This window comes from Elephas maximus, chromosome 23, assembly GCF_024166365.1.
Source record: "Elephas maximus indicus isolate mEleMax1 chromosome 23, mEleMax1 primary haplotype, whole genome shotgun sequence".
NCBI lineage: Eukaryota > Metazoa > Chordata > Mammalia > Proboscidea > Elephantidae > Elephas > Elephas maximus.
Genome location: NC_064841.1, coordinates 45,554,543 through 45,575,475, shown reverse-complemented (window position 1 = coordinate 45,575,475; position 20,933 = coordinate 45,554,543). Strand labels below are relative to the sequence as shown.

General features: G+C 39.6%; 1 protein-coding gene across 3 annotated transcripts in view; it reads left to right on the top strand.

Annotated features, from left to right (window-relative positions):
• The window catches only part of PPM1L (protein phosphatase, Mg2+/Mn2+ dependent 1L), a 576,223-nt gene that overhangs the window by 359,549 nt on the left and 195,741 nt on the right, over positions 1–20,933 (top strand). Inside the window, exon 2 of one of the 3 annotated variants that reach the window (XM_049867574.1) lies at positions 2,523–2,643. The exons of the other annotated variants lie outside the window; for them this stretch is intronic. The gene's annotated coding sequence lies outside the window, so the exon portion shown is untranslated. The remainder of the gene's footprint in view (positions 1–2,522; positions 2,644–20,933) is intronic. 3 annotated transcript variants of the gene reach the window in all.

Here is a 20,933-nt window from a genome sequence, read left to right as displayed (position 1 = left end):
AATGCATTTTTTCCATACCTGTAGAGCACTGCTCCTTGTGAGAAAGATGTGACAGTCTGCTTCCATAAAGATTTACGACCTTGGAAATGCTATTGGACAATTCTACTCTGTATTACAGGGTTGTTGAATTGAATCAACTCAGTGGTAGTGAGTTTGGTTTTATAAGGAGCCCTGGTTATGTAGTGGTTAAGTGCTCAGCTTCTAACCAAAAGGTTGGTAGTTCAAATCCACCCAGCAGCTCTGTGGGAGGAAGATGGTGGCAGTCTGCTTCTGTAAAGGTTACAGCTTTGGAAATCCTATGAGACAGTTCTATCCTTTCCTATCGGGTCACTATAAATTGGAATCGACTCAATGCAATGGGTTTTTTTTGCGGGGGGGGGAGTAATAGAGCACAGATAAAAATTTGTCTTTCACAATTAGATGAAATTTGGACAACTATTTAAACCTGACTGGATTTGTATAAAAAACGAAAAGCCAAACCCACTGCCATTGAGTCCATTCTGACTCATAGTGACCCTATAGGACAGAGTAGAACTGCCTCATAGGGTTTCCAAGGAGCAGCTGCTGGATTCGAACTGCCAAACTTTTATCAGCTGATGTCTTAACCACTGTACCCTAGTGACCCTATAGACAGAATAGAGCTGCCCCATGGGGTTTCCAAGAAGTGGCTGGTGGATTCAAACTGCTGACCTTTTGGTTAGCAGCTGAGCTCTTAACCATTGCACCTCCAGGGCTGTGAATGGATTTGTATAAGGAGTTTTAAAACAGTAATCAGTTACATGATTGAATGCTTTGTCAGTTTTGGTCTGAGTTTACACAGTTAAAACATTTTCAATGAACACTAAATTTGAGTGATCTCCAGTGCATTGGGTGTTTCATATATTGAATAAAAACTCTACAGTTATGGTTTCTTTAATAATGAAGTATCTTTTTATATATAAAGAAGAAATTCTTTACCTGCCATTGGAACAATTTGGCATACTGAGTTCAAGTATGTACTTTTTTCCCGCCTAAAATCCCATGAAATTATAAAAATGATACATTCTAAATGAATGAATATATAACTGCTCTGTAACCAAAAAATAACTCTCAGCAGACCAGAAATTTTAAGGAATTTCTGATGGAAAGCAGATAATAATAATAGCAAATATTTACTGAGTATATACTGCATGCTAGATATTGTTCTAAACAGTTTCCACGAACACATTTCACTCTTATGGAACACATTTAATTTTCACAACAACCCCAAGGGTAGGTATCATGTGTTATCCCCATACATTATGATGGGAAATGGAGGCACAGAGAGAGAGATTAGTAATTTGTCCGTGGCCGTACATCTGATAAGTCACTGAATCAGGATTCACACCCAGGTAGGCTATCTCCAGAGCCCATGCTTTTAACCAACCACTCTGCAATTCTAACCCAGACAGAACCAAACTGATGGAACGTAAGAGCAGTAAATAAAACAAAACAACGACAAAAACTCCCACAAAACAAACAAGCAAGAAAACGAACAAAAACACTATGGCTCATTACGTTTTCAGGAGAAGTGAGTACTGCCGACTTGATGGGAGTAGTTTCTTGAGTGTCCGAAGATCACAATCGATATTCTTTGGAAAATTGTGTGTAGAAGTTTGCCCTATTCCCTCCACTTTTAACGTGGTTTTTGTGTCCAAGATAAAGGGATAAGAGTGGGTGCTCATTATGGAGATATAGTGCTGTATCCTAGATAGCTAATGACCTTCAGAGAGATCTGTATTATACAAAGAAGAGTTATCAACACATGCTCCACTCCTCCCCTACAGTCACAGAAGGTATCTCTTATCATCAGAACCTGCAATCAGGAAAACAGGGATTCTCAAGCACAAGGATATACAGACAACTAACAATCACCAAATGTTTGAGAAGAGCCATGCTTGTGAAAGGGAAGCAGTAAACTTAACAAACAGAAAAATAAACTTAAACTCAACAAACAGAAAAATAAACTTGCTTAAAATTTTGGTGAACTATTGTATGCATAAAACAAAATGGGCTTTATAACAAAGAAGAAATTGGAGCTCTCGGAAATTTGTTGTATGATCATAGAAAAACAGATGAACTGAATAGGAGGATGAAGGTAACCAAAGAGCAAATACATGAGCTTGAAGATGTAGCTCAGTGATTTTTGGAGAATGTGATGTCGAAGGGCAAACAGTCGTTGCTAGAGAATACATAGATCATGACACTTTAATACCCAACTAATGGGAGTTCCAGGATAAATTTTAGATGTATAAATGATTTTTATCATACAAATGCTTGACTCTGCTTTTGTCACGTAACAAGATTGGGCAACCAAGTATTTGAACAGTATGATTCATCATTCATCTTGGTTCTACAGGCAACCTGGCCTACTGTGGAAAAACAAACAAAAATGAGAGTTTTAAACTTTAGTGTTACTTACTTAACACTATTCCATATATATAAGTATAAATGGAATGTTTTTAGGGCAAAAACATTAAGAAGAAAATTCTTTTTTATTTAAGACTTTGCAGGTGAAGAGATGCTTGGATTGGGTGTTGGTAGATGATGAGATTGCTGTTCTTCTCAATGGGAAGAATCTGCCCAAAGGTGTGAATATAGTCGGCCTGACCGTTCTGAAAGAAGGTAATGGAGCCCAAAGGGAAAACAATTCAAGGCATTCTCTGCATGTTCCACTATTTGCCCCTGAAATTTTTTCATTTCTTTTACCCGCCTAATAGTGTTGTTGGAAAAGATCAGTGGCTACAAGCTTAATACTTGTCAAAATGCTAAAAAGTAGCTTCAGAGCCCAAGACCTGTTGGCTTCTTGTTACCCTGAACCTGAAGGGCTTGCCAGAGAAATCATTCTTTTGTTTTTTCACTCTTTCTCATTCTCTATGGTTAATCCCTCTGCTTGTTTATTCTGTTGCAAAGCAGGGATCCAAGGGAAGTGGAGAGGGTCAGAAGGATGAATGAGGAAAGCCTTTTTTGCTATGAGTAGTTTACTAGTAAGAATGTTTCCTCCAAAACAAATTACCTAAGTTTTTTTCAAGAAAGCAGGAAAGTGAATATGCTTATGAACATAGAACAATTTTGTTTGACTGGAGTGTAATGAGTTAGAAAAGGCTTATCTTTCCTCTGTGATATATAAAAAATAATTAAAATTTTATTTATTTATTTATTTTTATATCTGTGATATGTACCTGCTTAATATGTGGGCTATAGTGAATGCTTGACAGCTGTTTAAGCAATCAGTTAAGTTTCATTTTAATAAAAATTATTTCCCAAGGGCTGCATGACATAGGATATGTCATGGACTATGCATTAAGAAATTTGATGTCTGGCTTCTATTTTGCTACTGACTAGTGGTCATCCTTGAATAAGTCACTTTAGTGCCCTGTTCCTCAGTGTCCTTAGTTACCAGATGAGGGTAGTGATACTTCCTGCCTCACTGCCTCTCAGGGTTGTTGTGAAGATAAATGGAGTAAACTTATAATATGAAGAAGTTTTTGGATGATTAAAAATCTTCACATTTGATAAATGATGACTATTGCCATTCATCTCTTTCTGGGTTTTATATTTTTAACTGATCTTAGTCGATAAAACCATGCTCCCCAAGTTCATTTATCCTTAGGCCAAGATTCATGTCATCTTACCTGGGCACCTGGCTGGGTAAAAGTTTTATGACATGCTTTCTGTTACTACAGGTACTACTACTCCTGGCAGCTGTATTTAAAAAATGTGTCTTTTGAAGCAGGAAAGAACTAGGTTTGAATTTAAGTCCCATCATTCACTAGCTAAATGGCCTTGTGGGAACTTAATCTTTCTGTGCTTTAGTTTCCTCATCTGTGAAATGGCTGTGAAGATTAAATGATAAAAATTAATAAAGCGCTTACATACTGCTGGGTGTTATGGTAGGCTTTTAATAAGTGCTAGTTCTCTCTCCTTTAAAGTAAACAGTATTTATGTTGTTGTTCAGTGCCCTCGAATTGGTTCCGGCTCATAGCCACCCTATGCACAACAGAACGAAATACTACCAGATCCTGTGCCATTCTCACAGTCGTGGTTATGCTGAGCCCATTGTCGCAACCACTGTGTCATTTCATCTCATTGAGGGTCTTCCTCTCTTTCACTGATCTTCTACTTTTCCAAGAATGATGTCCTTCTCCAGGGGCTGGAGTATGTGAGACAAAGTCTCACCATCCTAGCTTCTAAGGAACATTCGGCTGTACCTCTTCCAAGACAGATTTGTTTACTCTTTTGGCAGTCCATGGGATATTCAATATTCTTCACCAACACTATAATTCATAGGCATCAGTTCTTCTTCGGTCTTCCTTATTCATTGCCCAGCTTATGCATGCATATGAGGCAGTTGAAAATGCCATGGCTTGGGTCAGGTGCACCTTAGTCTTCAAGGTGACATCTTTGCTTTTTAACGCTTTTTAAAGAGGTCTCTTGCAGCAGATTTGCCCAATGCAGTACATCATTTGATCTCTTCACTGATGCTTCCATGGGTGTTGATTATGAATCCAAGTCAAATGAAATCCTTGACAACTTCATTCTTTTTCCTTTTTATCATGGTGTTGCTTATTGGTCTAGTTGTGAGGATTTTTGTTTTCTATATGTTGAGGTGTAATCCATACTGAAGGCTGTGGTCTTTGATCTTCACCAGTAAGTGCTTCAAGTCCTCTTCGCTTTCAGCAAGCAAGGTTGTGTCATCTGCATATTGCAGGTTGTTAATGAGTCTTCCTCCAATCCTGATCCCCCATTCTTCTTCATATAGTCCAGCTTCTCAGATTATTTGCTCAGCATACACATTGAGTAAGTATGGTGAAAGGATACAACTCTGACGCACACGTTTCCTGACTTTAATCCAGTATCCCCTTGTTCTAGGTACAGGTTCCTTATGAGCACAATTAAGTGTTCTGGAATTCCTTTCTTTGTAATATTATCCATAATTTGTTATAACAGTATTTATGGAGCCCCGTATTTGAAAAACAGATTTTCTTTATAAAAGGATCCACGACTGGATATGATTAACCCAAATTCAGTTTCTATTCAAATTTTGCTGCAGTTGAGAAAGTGAGGCACATCTGTACTTGTTTTCTATAAAATCGTATTTTAAAAAAAATTTAGTCTTTGTACTGTATACTTATTATTTAGGGAACTGATTACACCTTTTTTAAAACAGGCATATTACAGAAAGCAACTTATTGTTTTTATTTTATTAATTTAAGATGTTATAACTTGAGTAAATGATTGTTATTCATGTGGAATTTATATCCTACGTATTTCCAGAGTCCCTATGAGTCAGTGTTGACTTGACAGCAATGGGTTTTATTTCCAGAAAAGTTTTAAAGTTGTTTACATAATTAAGCACAATAGAAAAGGAAGTAATTAAAAATGAATTGGAACAAAATAAGATAAGCAGATAATATCTTCAGACACTGGTGATGAGTGTGTGAAATACCTGTAGGGTGGAGAACGGGAAGTCTGTTTGCTTGTTGAATTTCTTGTTGTTCCACCATCATTTTTCATTATCACTTTTTGAGCGTCTTCCACGTCCTCCCTGCTCCCTCATTGTTTGGAGGAATGGGAGACATGGGAGGTTGGTGGGAAAGGAGACAAAACTGACCAGGAATTCGTATGCGAGTAGAAAATATACATTCTTTTTGTTGTCTTGACACTTTTTCCTGAATTGAACTGCAAATACTGAGTCTACAGTGTGTTGACCCTTGTCTGGTTCATGGAATACAATCAAACTTTCTTTCTCTTTTCATTTGAAATGTTTCTGGGCAGGGATGGTGGAACAAATGACTTCAGACAAGCTGGTTGAATTTATGACTGAATTTCTCTTTAATGAAAGTGCCTCATGAGGAATGTATTTAGTGGAGGTTTATTTTATTATGGATATTGCACCTAATAGTGTAATTACCTACCGTATGTCATTAATCCTATTTCCACAGGGAGTTTGCCTTAAAAAAAAAAAAAAAAAGCCAAAGGATAACAAGAGCAAGTGTTTTCAACTTTAACACATTAAGAAAAAACCTTGCTGTTGAGTCGATTCCAACTACAGTAGAACTGCCCCATATGGATTTAAACTTCCAATCTTCTGCTTAGCAGCTGTAACTGTTAACCACTATGCCACCAGGCTTCCATTTAGCACATTATTCATTATAAATGTAAGTTGACAAGTTGAGGAAGTGAAAAATAAATATAGATGGATCTGTTTTTTTGAAAGTAGATACCATTAAACTGTTCAAAAAGAATGTCTCTTGGCATCCCTCTCCTTTGTTGGTTTAGTGTAAAACAACTTCTTGCCACATCTTCTGTTTTTAGACTTTGATTTTCTGTGGATTACACCCCACCCCAAATACTTTTCTGGTAGGTTCCTGCTACAACTAAAGTCAAATGCTTGGAAAGAAGGGAAGGTTAATATTTAAAGAAAGAATTTAATAGGTTACGCATTCGGTGTTTCTTTCCTCACTCTTCTTTTTTGAGAGAAAGAGGTGATACTATCTAGTTTTCCTTTCTTCTTCCCATCCTTCCTACCCAACATTTGTTTTTTATTACAAAAGTAATGTATATTTATTGTAGAAATCCTAAAAAAAAAAAAAAGAATCCTATGTAATTCCTCCACTCAGAACCCCTATCAACAGTGGTTCTGTACACATCCATATCTTACATGTATATAAGTTCACACCATAGGATAGTTTTGTAAACTTTTTTTTTCAGTTAGCAATATACTGTAGACATTTTACATGTCATTAAAACTTCTTTTACATCATCATTTTTAATGGCTATTTGTTCTCTCTATCATATAAATGCGTATATCTGGGGACAAAACATTTATCTGAAGATAAAATCCTTCAAGCCTCAAACCCTGTTGGTAAGTCACATCCATGTGACCCAGCTCTAGTGAAGACCTGTGTATTGTTCCTTGAAGGCCCTGCTGCTGGGGTTGCCCAGAGAACTTTTAGGACCTTAAGGAGGGTCTGAATTACTCCATCCCTGCTTTTTTATTCCTTGTGCCTTGCTGCTTTGGTAGCTGAAAAAAAATCCTTGAGAGAGTATCACCTGTCATTGCTCATAGCAAACTAGATCATTTGTATACAATTTCTTTTTTCCCTTTGTAGTCTGCAGGGACTAGTCAACTCTTTTTAATTAAAAATAATGACCCCTGTGAACTTTATTTTGGCAATCATTTAGTTCTCTCCTCCTGGAGGATGTGGTTTAGATTCTAATCTATTAATTTAGTCCTGACTCCAATTTCCATCTTCTTTAAAAAAAAAAAAAAAAAAAAGTGTCATTTTCAACATCTGGCTGCATCTGGCTTGTCATCATTTGACCTCCAGTTCTTGAGATTTGAGCCAACAGCCTGCCATCTCACCTTCTGGTCTTGGGTTTGTCAGCCCCTGCAGCTGTATGAGTCAGGAGAAGCCTCTAGCTGGAGACCTGACCTGTGGACTTGGGACTTTCCAGCCTCTACAACTGCATGAGCCATTTCTTTGGTATATATATGCGCTTCACTGGTTTTACTTCTCTAGAGAACCCAGCCTAAGACATTTGAAACTGAGAGTGGTTCTAGAGAAACAAAACTGTAACGATGAGTTCTCTAAATTGGTTCTGAAGCCTGGTTAGTCTTAAAGATGTTGATGACTCTGCTTCCAGTAGTAAAGAGGACACTGCTAATCCATGGTGTGAGGTGACAATATAAATACACACCATATCACCACCAATGGGTCAAGTTTTGATGAGAGGCGAGGCTCTGCATGATCGCATGATGGAATACTTTTCTACAATTTTGTTAGAAGTTTAAGGAAGCTGGTTGGTTGGTCCTACTTTTGCTAGACAAAGTAGTGAAAGAAAAAGATGAACTCAGGGCCTCAGAGTCAAAGCTCAAGCACTGCATAAATGACCTCAAAGTTTCCACTTGTACCTTGAAAGAAAGCCCTATTTCTTGAAGTAACAGAGCTGATAGTGCGAAAAAACAAACCCAGAGTCTTATCATGGCTGAATTACAATGCCAATTGAATTTTCAACCTTGAATGGTGTCTGAAGTTAAAGTGAGGGCATTAGGAAGAAATGAGATCCAGAAACTTGGGATGGGGAAATATGGGCAGATAATCAGGAAGCTGAAAACGCTAAGCCCCTAAATACTGTTGAATCGCTCCTGCCAACAAAACTATTAGTCCTTCCACTCCCATCTGATGAGATTAACCCAGCTGTGTCTGAAGAGCCTTTTTCTGAGATATCACCTGGGGTGGCTTCTGAGTTACCATAATGGACAACAGAGTCAAGGCATTAATCAGAATAGTCTGATTATATGGACTTAGTCATGGTGTACCTAGGAGTGAAATAGATAGAAAATCTACTATTTATTTGATCTGTATAAGTGGAACAATTCTAGGTCAAGTGAACAGCAGCCCAACTCGAATTACCAGAATAGAGGGTTATGGTCCCTCAATTATTTCACAGATTTGAGCCAGTTTAGAGACCCACAACCTATTAAATAAAGGGGAAGCTGAGTCCCCTTGAGGAAGGACCCCACTACATTGCCAAAAATTTATGCTGTTTGTCTGTCTCCCAGTCTTCCCCAAAGGGATCTACCGTCTTTTATGAGAGTGACTGTTCTTTGGGGGAAAGGAAATAACCAGATTTTTCAGGTACTGGCCCTGACTGTCACTAATTCCAGGGATCGTGGAAGAATAAGCCCAGTGGAAGCCATTAGAACTGCCCCTACTTAGGAAAATAGTAAACCAAAAGCTATAGTACATTCCTGGATGGATTGCAGAGATTACTGCAACCACCAAGGACATGAAGGATGCAGAGGTGGTGATTCTCATCACATCCCCATTCAACTTGCCTATTTGGCTGTGTAAAAAACAGACGGGTCTTGGAGAATGACAGCGGATTACCAAAAGCTTAACCAGCTGATTACTCCAATTGCAGCTGCTGTTCCAGATTGTGGTTTCATTGAGCAAATTAATACATCTCCTGGTATTGATCTGGCTAATACCTCTTATTCCATACCTGCTTTAAAGGACTACAATAGGCAATTTTGCTTCAGCTGGCAAGGCCAGGAATACATCTTCACTGTCCTACCTCAGAAATGTATCAACTCTCCAGCCCTACGTCATAGTCATAATGTAGTCCACAGGGAACTTGATTGCCTTTCCCTTCCATAAAATGTCACATTGGTCCATTACATTGATGACATTAGGGCTGATTGGACCTAGTAAGGAAGAAGTGTCAATGACTCTGGACTTATTGGTGAAACATTTGCTTGCTAGAGGGTGGAAAAATTATCCCACAAAAATTCGGGTGCCTTCCATCCCAGTGAAATTTTTAGGGATCCAGTGGTGTCGAGCATCCTAAAGTGAAGGGTAAGTTATTGCATCTGGTTCCTCCCACACCTAAAAAGGAGGCACAATGCCTGGTGGGCCTCTTTGCATTTTGGAGACAACATATCTGTCATTTGGATGGGCTACTCCAGCCTATTTATCAAGTGACTTGAAAGCTGCTAGTTCTGAGTGAGGCCAAGAACAAAAGAAGGCTCTGCAACATATTCAGGCTGTCATGCCAGCTGCTCTGCCGCTTGGGCCATATGATCTGGCTGATCCAGTCGTGCTTGAAGTGTCAGTGGCAGATAGAGATGCTGTTTGGAGTCCTTGACAGGCCCGTATTGATGAATCACAGCACAGACCCTTAGGATTTTGGAGCAAAGTGTGGCCATCCTCTGCAGATAATTACTTTTGGGAAACAGCTTTTGGCTTGTTACTGGGCCTTAGTAGAGACTGAACTCTTAACCATGGGACACCAAGTCACCATGTGACCTGAGCTGCCCATCATGAACTGGGTGTTGTCTGACCCACAGAGCCATAAAGTTGTACAGCCACAGCAGCACTCCATCATTAAATGGAAGTGGTATGTATGAGATCAGGCCTGATCAGGACTGAAGGCACAAGCAAGTTGCATGAGGAAGTGGCCCACATGCCTATGGTCTCCACTCCTGTAACATTACCTTCTGTCTCCCAGTCTGCACCTATGACCTCATGGGGAGATCCTTATAATCAGCTGACTGAGGAAGAGAAAACTTGTGCCTGGTTTACAGATGATTCTTCACGATATGCAGGCACCATTGAAAGTGGACAGTGGCAGCATTACTGCCTCTTTCTGGGACCTCCCTGAAGGAGGGGAAATCCTCCCAGTGGGCAGAACTTCGAGCAGTGCACTTGGTTGTTCATTTTTCTTGGAAAGCGAAATGGTCAGATGTGTACTGATTCATGGTCTATGGCCAATAGTTAGGCTCAATGGTCAGGGACTTGGAAGGAACATGACTGGAAGATTGGAGACAAAGGTTTATGGGGAAGAGGTATGTAGATAGACCTCTCAGAATGGGCCAAAGAATTGAAGATATTTGTGTCTCACGTGAATGCTCATCAAAGGTGACCTCGGCAGAGGAGAATTTTAACAGCCAAGAGGATAGGATAACACATTTCATGGAAATGAGTCATTCTCTTTCTTGAGCCACTTCCAGTCATTGCCCAATGGACTCATGAACAAAGTGGCCATGGTAGCAAGGATGGAGGTTATGCATGGGTTCAGCAACATGGACTGCAACTCACCAAGGCCAGATAGGTTCCAGCCACTCTTGAGTGTCCAGTCTGCCAGCAGCAGAGACCAACGCTGGGTCCTGAATATGGCTCCGTTACTTGAGGTGATCAGCCAGCAATTTGCCAGCAGGTTGATTATATTGTACAGCTTTAATCATGGAAAGGGCAGCATTTTACTGCAATAGGCACATACTCTGGAGATGGATTTGCCTTCCCTGCACGCAATGTTTCTGCTAAAATTACCATCTTGAATTTATGGAATGCCTTATCCACCATTATGATACCCCATACAGCATCACCTCGGATCAAGGGAGTCACTTTGCAGCAAATGAAGTGCGGCAGTGGGCCCATGCTCATGGAATTCAGCAGTATTACCATGCTCATATGCAGGTTCAAGTTGAAACTGAAGACAGAACAAATCACAAGAGCCAAAATATGACCTTGAGTATATTCCACCTGAATTTAGAGACCATCCCAAGAACAGATTTGACTCATTAAACATGAAAACCAGTTCAGTTGTAGAATGGCAATTAGAACAAGTCACAAGAGCCAAAATATGACCTTGAGTATATTCCACCTGAATTTAGAGACTATCTTAAGAATAGATTTGACTCATTAGACATGAAGACCAGTCGAGTTATAGAATGACATGGAAGACATCATACATAAAGAAAGCAAGAGGCCATTAAAAAGACAGGAAAGAAAGAAAAGATCAAAAGGGATGTAAGAAGAGATTCTGAAACTTGCTTTTGAATGTAGAGTAGCTACGAAAAGGAAGAATTGATGAAGTAAAAAGAGCTGAACAGAAGATTTCCAAGAATGGCTTGAGAAGACAAAGTAAAGTATTACAATGAAATATGTGAAGACCTGGAGTTAGAAAAAAAGAAAAAAGGGAAGAACACACTCAACATTTCTCGAGCTGGAAGAAGTCAAGCTTCAAGTTCAAATATTGAAGGATTCTACAGGGAAAATACTAAACGATGCAGGAAGCATCAAAAGAAGATAGAAGGAATAAACAGTCACTGTACCAAAAAGAATTGGTTGTTGTTCAACCATTTCAGGATGTAGCATATGATCAAGAACCGGTGGTACTGAGGGAAGAAATCTAAGCTGCACTGAATGCGTTGGCTAAAAACAAGGCTCCAGGGATTGACAGAATACCAATTGAAATGTTTCAACAAATGGATGCGGCACTGGAAGCACTCACTTGTCGATGCAAGACATTTGGAAGACACCTACCTGGCAACCGACTGGAAGAGATCCATACTTGTGCCCACTCCAAAGAAAAGTGATTGAACAGAATGTGGAAATCCTCTAACAATATCATTAATATCACACACAAGTAACATTTTGTTGAAGATCATTCAAAAGCTGTTGCAGCAGTAAATCAACTGAGAACTGCTGGATACGGAAGAGGATGTGCAACCAGGGATATCATAGCTGATGTTAGATGGATCCTGGCTGAAAGTGGAGAATACCAGAAAGATGTTTACCTGTGTTCTATTGACTATGCAAAGACATTTGACTGTGTGGAGCATAACAAATTATGGATAACATTGTGAAGAATGAGAATTCCAAAACACTTAATTTTGCTGATGTGGAACCTGTGCATAGACCAAGAGGCAGTTGTTGTAACCGAATAGGGGGATACCGGGTGGTTTAAAATCAGGAAAGCTGTGCGTCAGACTTGTATCCTTTCAAGTACTTATTCAATGTGTGTGCTGAGCAAATAATCTGAGAAGCTGGAGTATAAGAAGAAGAATGTGGCATCAGGATTGGAAGAAGATTCATTAACAACCTGCAATATGTAGATGACAGAACCTTGCTTGCTGAAAGTGAAGAGAACTTGAAGCACTTATTCATGAAGATGAAAGACTACAGGCTTCAGTGTGGATTACACCTCAACATAAAGAAAACAAAAATCCTCACAACTGGGCCAATGAGCAACATCATGATAAATGGAGAAAAGATTGAAGTTGTCAAGAATTTCATTTTACTTGGATCTACAATCAACACCCATGGAAACAGCAGTGAAGAAATCAAACAATGTATTGCATTGGGCAATTCTGCTGCAAAAGACCTCTTTAAAGTATTAAAAAGCAAAACTGTCACTTTAAGGACTAAGGTGCGCCTGACACAAGCCATGGTGTTTTTAATCACCTTATATGCATGTGAAAGCTGGACAATGAATAATGAAGACTGAAGATTTGATGCATTTGAATTATGGTGTAGGCAAAGAATATTGACTCTACCATGGACTACCAGGAGAATGAACAAATCTGTCTTGGCAGAAGTATAGCCAGAATGCTTCTCACATGCTTTTGACATGTTATCAGAAGGAACCAGTCCCTGGAGAACATCATGCTTGTAAAGTGGAGGGTCATTGAAAAAGAGGAAGACCCTCAACAAGATGGATTGACACAGTAGCTGCAACAGTGGGCTCAAGCATAACAATTCTGACAGTGGCATAGACCAGGCAGTGTTTTGTTGTATGTAGGGTCACTATGAGTCAGAACCAACTCGATGGTACCTGACAACAACCACGTTCCCCATCATCCTGAAGCAGCTGACTTGATAGAACCATGGAATGGCCGTCTAAAGACACAATTATAGTGCCAACTACGTGGCAATACCTTGCAGGGTTGGTTGGGGCAATGTTCTCCAATATGTATGCTCTAAAACAGCATCCAACATATGGTGCTGTTTCTCCCATAGCCAGAATTCATGAGTCCAGGTATCGAGGGGCGGAAATGGGAGTGGCACCACTCACTATTATCCCTCGTGAACCACTTGCAAACTGTTTGCTTACTGTTGCTGCAACCCTATGCTCTGAGGGTCTAGAGCTCTTAGTTCCAAAGGAGGACTGTTCCCACCTGGAGCCACAACACAGATTCCATTGAACTGGAAGTTAAGAATGCCACTCGGCCACTTTAGGCTTCTCATGCCTCTGGATCAACAGGCAAAGAAGGGAGTTTCTATATTGGCTGGTGTGATTGATCCTGATTACCAAGAGGAAATTGTATTGATATGACATAATGGAGGTAAAGAAGAGCATGTCTGGAATACAGGAGATCCCTTGGGACGTCTCTTAGCAGTACCATACCCTGTGATTAAAGTCAATGGAAAACTACAGCAACCCAATTCCAACATGACTACTAATGGCCCAGACCCTTCAGAAATGAAGGTTTGGGTCACCCCAGCAGGCAAAGAGCCATGACCAGCTGAGGTGCTTGCTGAATGAAGGCAAAGGGAATATGGGATGGATATTGGAAGAAGGTAGTTCTAAATACCAGTTAAGACCACATGACCAGTTACAGAAACAAGGAATGTAATTGTTAGAACTATTTCTGCATTGTATGTGTGCATCAAATATTTTTGTTTTCTTCACTTATAAAATATAAGATGCAAACAAGGCTAGTGCATTTTTGATTGTATGTGTGTTCATTGTATCATGTTAGGCACAAGTGTGACTTTATAATTGTCTTTATTTAGAGGTTATGTGTGGTTTTAGGAGATGTGTACAGGTGCCAAGTTGACAAGGGGTGGACTAAGGTTGTGTGTCAACTTGGCTAGGCTATGATTCTCGGTGGTTTGGCAGTTATATAGTTTGTAGTTATGTAATGATGTATCAGTCTCCATGATGAGACCTGATATAATGTAATCACCTCATGATGAGATCTGCTATGAGTAGCCAATCAGTTGAAAGTGTTTCCTTGGGGATGTGGCCTGCATCCAATATATATGGACTTTGTAGCAAAGTTCGCTGGCTTTTGCTCACTGTGGCTGCTGCATCTGGGTTGTCATCATATGGCCTCTAGGTCTTGAAACTTGAGCCAGTGGTTTGCTGTATTGCCTTCCAGTCTTAGCATTCATTGGCGTTTGAAGCTTGTTAACTGGCAGCCTACCATCTTACGTGCCAATCTAGGATTCCTCAAGCTCTACAGCCAGCAACTTGCCTTCTGACCTGCCAATCTGGGGTGACCCACAGACTTTTGACTTTCCAGCCTCTACTACTGCATGAGCTATTTCCTTGATAATAAATCTCTGTCACACACACATCCACACCCACACACCCTTCACTGGTTTTGCTTCTCTAGAGAACCCAGCATAAGACACTTTGTAATGCAAAACAGCCTAAAAATGAAGAATTAGAAATAGCTCTGAGATTTTTTTCCCAAATGGACTTAATAAATCCTATCTAATACTATGTTTCCTTTAAGATAGTTTAATTAATTTTTCTCCATTAGAATTATTTAATTGATTGTGAACTTTTTAATTAATTTCTTATATTTTCCATCATTTCACATAGGCATACCTCATATGTTTTGCAATGTTTGATAGAATAACTCTGAAGTATATGAATTTCACTTGAGAAAACCAATCTAGTGTGATTTTTGTGCTGGCCAAGTGATTATTTTCACTTCTAATTTTAGTTCACTTTAATTGAGATAATAATACATGCATAATTTTTAGCTCAGTACCCAGCACATAGTAAATGCTAAGTAAATGTTGTTGTTGTCAATTGCCATCAAGTCTATTCTGACTTGTGGTGATTCCATGAGTGCAGAGTAGAACTCTATATAGGGTTTTCAAGTCTGTGAACTTTCAGAAGCAAATTGCCAGGCATATCTTCCAAGGCGCCTCTGGGTGGGTTCAAACAACCAACCTTTTGACTAGCAGTCCTGCGCTTAACCATTTGCATCACTCAGGGACTCCTGAATAAATGTTAGCACTTGTTAATGTTTTTATTCTACTGACTAAAATATTTCAGTTCATTTTTGCCTATAGTAGTAACTGGTGTATTTTTTGTTTCAAGTAATTAAATCTGTGAGTATTTGTGTAGTCTCACAGAATGAAAAGAAAGCCAAACTCTGAATAATTTTAATAAAATGTGATTCCTAGGAGCTAGTAATTTAAATTAACTTTATAGCGATCTCAGAATTAAAACTCTTCTCATTTATCATTCATTTTATTTAATGATAAAAGAATGAAAAACATGAAAAGGAATTCTTTGGCCTGGTTAAAGCATTTCAACACTTTGTGCTATTTTTAAAATTTCATATTTATCTAGGTCCCAAATGTTTTTTGTACAGAAGTGCAGTGAATTGGCATGCAGAGTTATTGGTGGTAGAAAGCGTCACAGTGCCACAGGCCCAGAGTGCGTTCTAAGTGTGTATTCCAATATTTAAATTAATATAATTACTTTTTGCAGGTGTAGGGCTATGTAAAATTGAAAGTATGTAGTTTAAGTCTTATTAAAAAGACAGATATCGGCGGGGCCAAGATGACGCACTAGGTAGATGCTACCTCGGATCCCTCTTGCAACAAAGACTCGGAAAAACAAGTGAATCAATCACATACATAACAATCTACGAACCCTGAACAACAAACACAGATTTAGAGATGGACAATGAACAAATACGGGGAAGCAGCAACTGTTTTCAGAGCCTGGAGCCAGCGTCCCAGTCAGGTAACCTTGGAGCCGGGCTTAGGTCTGGGCCCAGGGGAGCTGAACTCAAATTCTTGTGATGGCGCAAACAAGGGGTGCAGCCCTACCCCCCTGAACTCACCCTGGGAGGGGGCCCAGCTGGTCTGCGCGGGCAGCGTGGTGACCCAGCTGGTGGGAGAAGTCCCCAGGAGGCAGTCACTGGTTTTGGAGCCGGGAGTGCAGCGTCCCAGCCGGTGAACCTTGGCGCCGGGCATTTGACTGGGTACTGTCACGGCGCAAGCACGGGGCGCAGCCGTACTCCCCTGAACTAACGCCGGGAGGGGGCCCAGCCGGTCCGCGGAGGCAGCGCGGCGACGCGGCTGGCGGGACGAGAAGTTCCCGGGAGGCAGCGACTGATTTTGCAGCCAGGACTACAGCGTTCCAGCAGGGGAACCTTGACGCTGGGCTTTAGACTGGCGGCGGAGGATCTGACCGCGGCTTCAGGGGGCCAGACCCTCGGGGGCAATCTCCACACAGCCAGCACACATAGGCGAAACGGCCTTCGGGAATCTCAGATAAAATAGTCATTCCAAGCAAGACAAGCAACTTTGGCTATATTCCGAGGTGCTACTCTCCTATTTCTCCGAACCCTCCCCCACCCTTCCCAGGCGGCTTCATTAACATTGGAATTTCCTGAGCCAGAGGGAGAATGGCTCCGGTTCCGCAGCAGCTTTGCTTTTCCCTTTTTTTTTTTTTTGGTCTTTTCCTAACCCATTCCTCCAGCCTGAGAGAAGGAACCACAAAAAACCCAGGGACAAAAAATCCATCCCTAACTGGACTAAAAACACAGAACCAGCTAAAGCCAAGCATATATGATCCAAATCTCGGAATTTCATACTTACAGGGAACAAGGTGGTGGTTATAATCCAAAGCCAGTTCTGATAGGGATCTGACTGCATTTTTTTTTTAGCGGATTTACTGGAAAAACAAGTTTCCTGGGTCTGATATCTCTGCTTATTCAACAGAGCCCTAACTGACCCACAACAGGGAACTGAGGGCTGAAGCTCCCCCCAGACCACCTAGCCTCTTGCCTTAGGGGTCTAAGGAGGGTGACATCTACCAATCAGTAGAGGTACTTGCATTGGGGGCCTAAGGTACACCTGCAGTGCTCTCCCACCAAGGTACTATAGGCATAGAGACACACCTACCTCACTGACACTTCGGGGAACCCTGTCAGCATCCTGCCCCCCCCGGAGGGTGAACCCCAGCTGTTAATAGAATCTGGTGCACACAACTATCACCACTACTTCTCGAGGTGGATAGGTGTTAGGGTGCAGCACACACTTGATGACCCAAAATCAGATTCGACTCAAGAATAGTCAATAGACTCAGGCATATATATCTGGAAACAGCCCAAACCAGCTGGTAATAGGTCATAAGTAAGTCAAGGGCTACAACAAACAAGACAGCACAATCTAGTAGCCCAACCACGTATATTAAAAGAAAACAAAACAAGATAAGACTCAGTGAGCAATTACAGAATAAACCACTACTGATGGCTCGGAGACAGCAGTCGATATCAAACCACATAAAGAAGCAGACCATGACAGCTTCTACAACCCCCCCAAACAAAAGATTCAAAATCTTTCCCAAATGGAGATACAATCCTGGAATTATCAGATACAGAATATAAAAAACTAATTTACAGAATGCTTCAAGATATCAGAAATGAAATAAGGCAAACCGCAGAAAAAGCCAAGGAACACACTGATAAAACAGTTGAAGAACTCAAAAAGATTATTCAAGAACATAGTGCAAAAATTAATAAGTTGCAAGAATCCATAGAGAGACAGCATGTAGCAATCCAAAAGATTAACAATAAAATTACAGAATTAGACAACGCAATAGGAAGTCAGAGAAGCAGACTCGAGCAATTAGAATGCAGACTGGGAAATCTGGAGGACCAGGGAATTAACACCAACATACCTGAAAAAAAATCAGATAAAAGAATTAAAAAAATGAAGAAACCCTAAGAATCATGTGGGACGCTATCAAGAAGGATAACTTGTGTGTGACTGGAGTCCCAGAACAGGGAGGGAGGACAGAAAACACAGAGAAGATAGTTGTAGAACTGCTGACAGAAAACTTCCCTGACATCATGAAAGACGAAAGGATATCTATCCAAGATGCTCATCGAACCCCATTTAAGATTGATCCAAAAAGAAAAACACCAAGACATATTCTCATCAAACTCGCCAAAACCAAAGATAAAGAGAAAATTTTAAAAGCAGCCAGGGAGAAAAGAAAGGTCTCCTTCAAGGGAGAATCAATAAGTTCAGATTACTCTGCAGAAACCATGCAGGCAAGAAGGCAATGGGATGACATATACAGAACACTGAAGGAGAAAAACTGCCAGCCAAGGATCATATATCCAACAGAACTCTCTCTCAAATATGAAGGTGAAATTAAGATATTTACAGATAAACACAAGCTTATAGAATTGGCAAAAACCAAACCAAAGCTACAAGAAATACTAAAGGATATTGTTTGGTCAGAAAACCAATAATATCAGATACCAGCACAACACAAGGTCACAAAACAGAACATCCTGATATCAACTCAAACAGGGAAATCACAAAAACAAACAAATTAAGATTAATTAAAAAAAATGCTCATAACAGGGAATCATTGAAGTCAATATGTAAAAGATCACAATAATCAAAAAGAGGGACTAAATACAGGTGGCATCGAACTGCCATATGGAGAGTGATACAAGGCGATATAGGACAATACAAGTTAGGTTTTTACTTAGAAAAATAGGGGTAAATATTAAGGTAACCACAAAGAGGTATAACAACTCCATAACTCAAGATAAAAGCCAAGAAAAATGTAATGACTCAACAAGCATAAAGTCAAACACTACGAAAACGAGGATCTCACAATTTACAAAGAAAAATGTCTCAGCACAAAAAAGTAAGTGGAAAAATGAAATTGTCAACAACACACATAAAAAAGCATCAAAATGACAACACTAAACACTTATTCATCTATAATTACGCTGAATGTAAATGGACTAAATGCACCAATAAAGAGACAGAGAGTCTCGGACTAGATAAAGAAACACGATCCGTCTATATGCTGCCTACAAGAGACACACCTTAGACTTACAGACACAAACAAACTAAAACTCAAAGGATGGAAAAAAATATGTCAAGCAAACAATAAGCAAAAAAGAGCAGGAGTAGCAATATTAATTTCTGACAAAATAGACTTTAAAGTTAAATCCACCACAAAGGATAAAGAAGGACACTACATAATGATAAAAGGGACAATTGACCAGGAAGATATAACCATATTAAATGTATATGCACCCAATGACAGGACTGCAAGACACATAAAACAAACTTGAAAAGAACTGAAAAGTGAGATAGACACCTCCACAATTATAGTAGGAGACTTCAACACACCACTTTCGGAGAAGGACAGGACATCCAGTAAGAAGCTCAACAGAGACACGGAAGACCTAATTACTACAATCAACCAACATGACCTCATTGACTTATACAGAACTCTCCACCCAACTGCTGCAAAGTATACTTTTTTTCTAGCGCACATGGAACATTCTGTAGAATAGACCACATATTAGGTCATAAAACAAACCTTTGCAGAATCCAAAACATCAAAATATTCCAAAGCATCTTCTCAGACCACAGGCAATAAAACTAGAAATCAGTAACAGAAAAATTAGGGAAAAGAAATCAAATACTTGGAAACTGAACAATACCCTCCTGAAAAAAGACTGGGTTATAGAAGACATCAAGGAGGGAATAAGGAAATTCTTAGAAAGCAACGAGAATGAAAATACTTCCTATCAAAACCTCTGGGACACAGCAAAAGCAGTGCTCAGAGGCCAATTTATATCGATAAATGCACACATACAAAAAGAAGAAAGAGCCAAAATCAGAGAACTGTCCCTACAACTGGAACAAATAGAAAGTGAGCAACAAAAGAATCCATCAGGCACCAGAAGAAAACAAACAATAAAAATTAGACCTGAACTAAATGAATTAGAGAACAGAAAAACAATTGAAAGAATTAACAAAGCCAAAAGCTGGTTCTTTGAAAAAATTAATAAAATTGATAAACCATTGGCTAGACTGACTAAAGAAATACAGGAAAGGAAACAAATAACCCGAATAAGAAACGAGAAGGGCAACATCACAACAGACCCAACTGAAATTAAAAGAATCATATCAGATTATTACGAAAAATTGTACTCTAACAAATTTGCAAACCTAGAAGAAATGGATGAATTCCTGGAAAAACACTACCTACCTAAACTAACACAATCAGAAGTAGAACAACTAAATAGACCCATAACAAAAAAAGAGATTGAAACGGTAATCAAAAAACTCCCAACAAAAAAAAGCCCTGGCCCGGACGGCTTCACTGCAGAGTTCTACCAAACTTTCAGAGAAGAGTTAACACCACTACTACTAAAGGTATTTCAAAGCATAGAAAATGACAGAATACTACCCAACTCATTCTATGAAGGCCACCAACTCCCTGAGAGCAAAACCAGGTAAAGACATCACAAAAAAAGAAAATTACAGAACTATATCCGTCATGAACATAGATGCAAAAATCCTCAACAAAATTCTAGCCAATAGAATTCAACAACATACCAAAAATAATTCACCATGACCAAGTGGGATTTATACCAGGTTTTTTTTTTTATGCAAGGCTGGTTTAATATTAGAAAAACCATTAATGTAATCCACCATATTAATAAAACAAAAGAAAAAAACCACATGACCTTATCAATTGATGCAGAAAAGTCATTTGACAAAGTCCAAAACCCATTCATGATAAAAACTCTCACCAAAATAGGA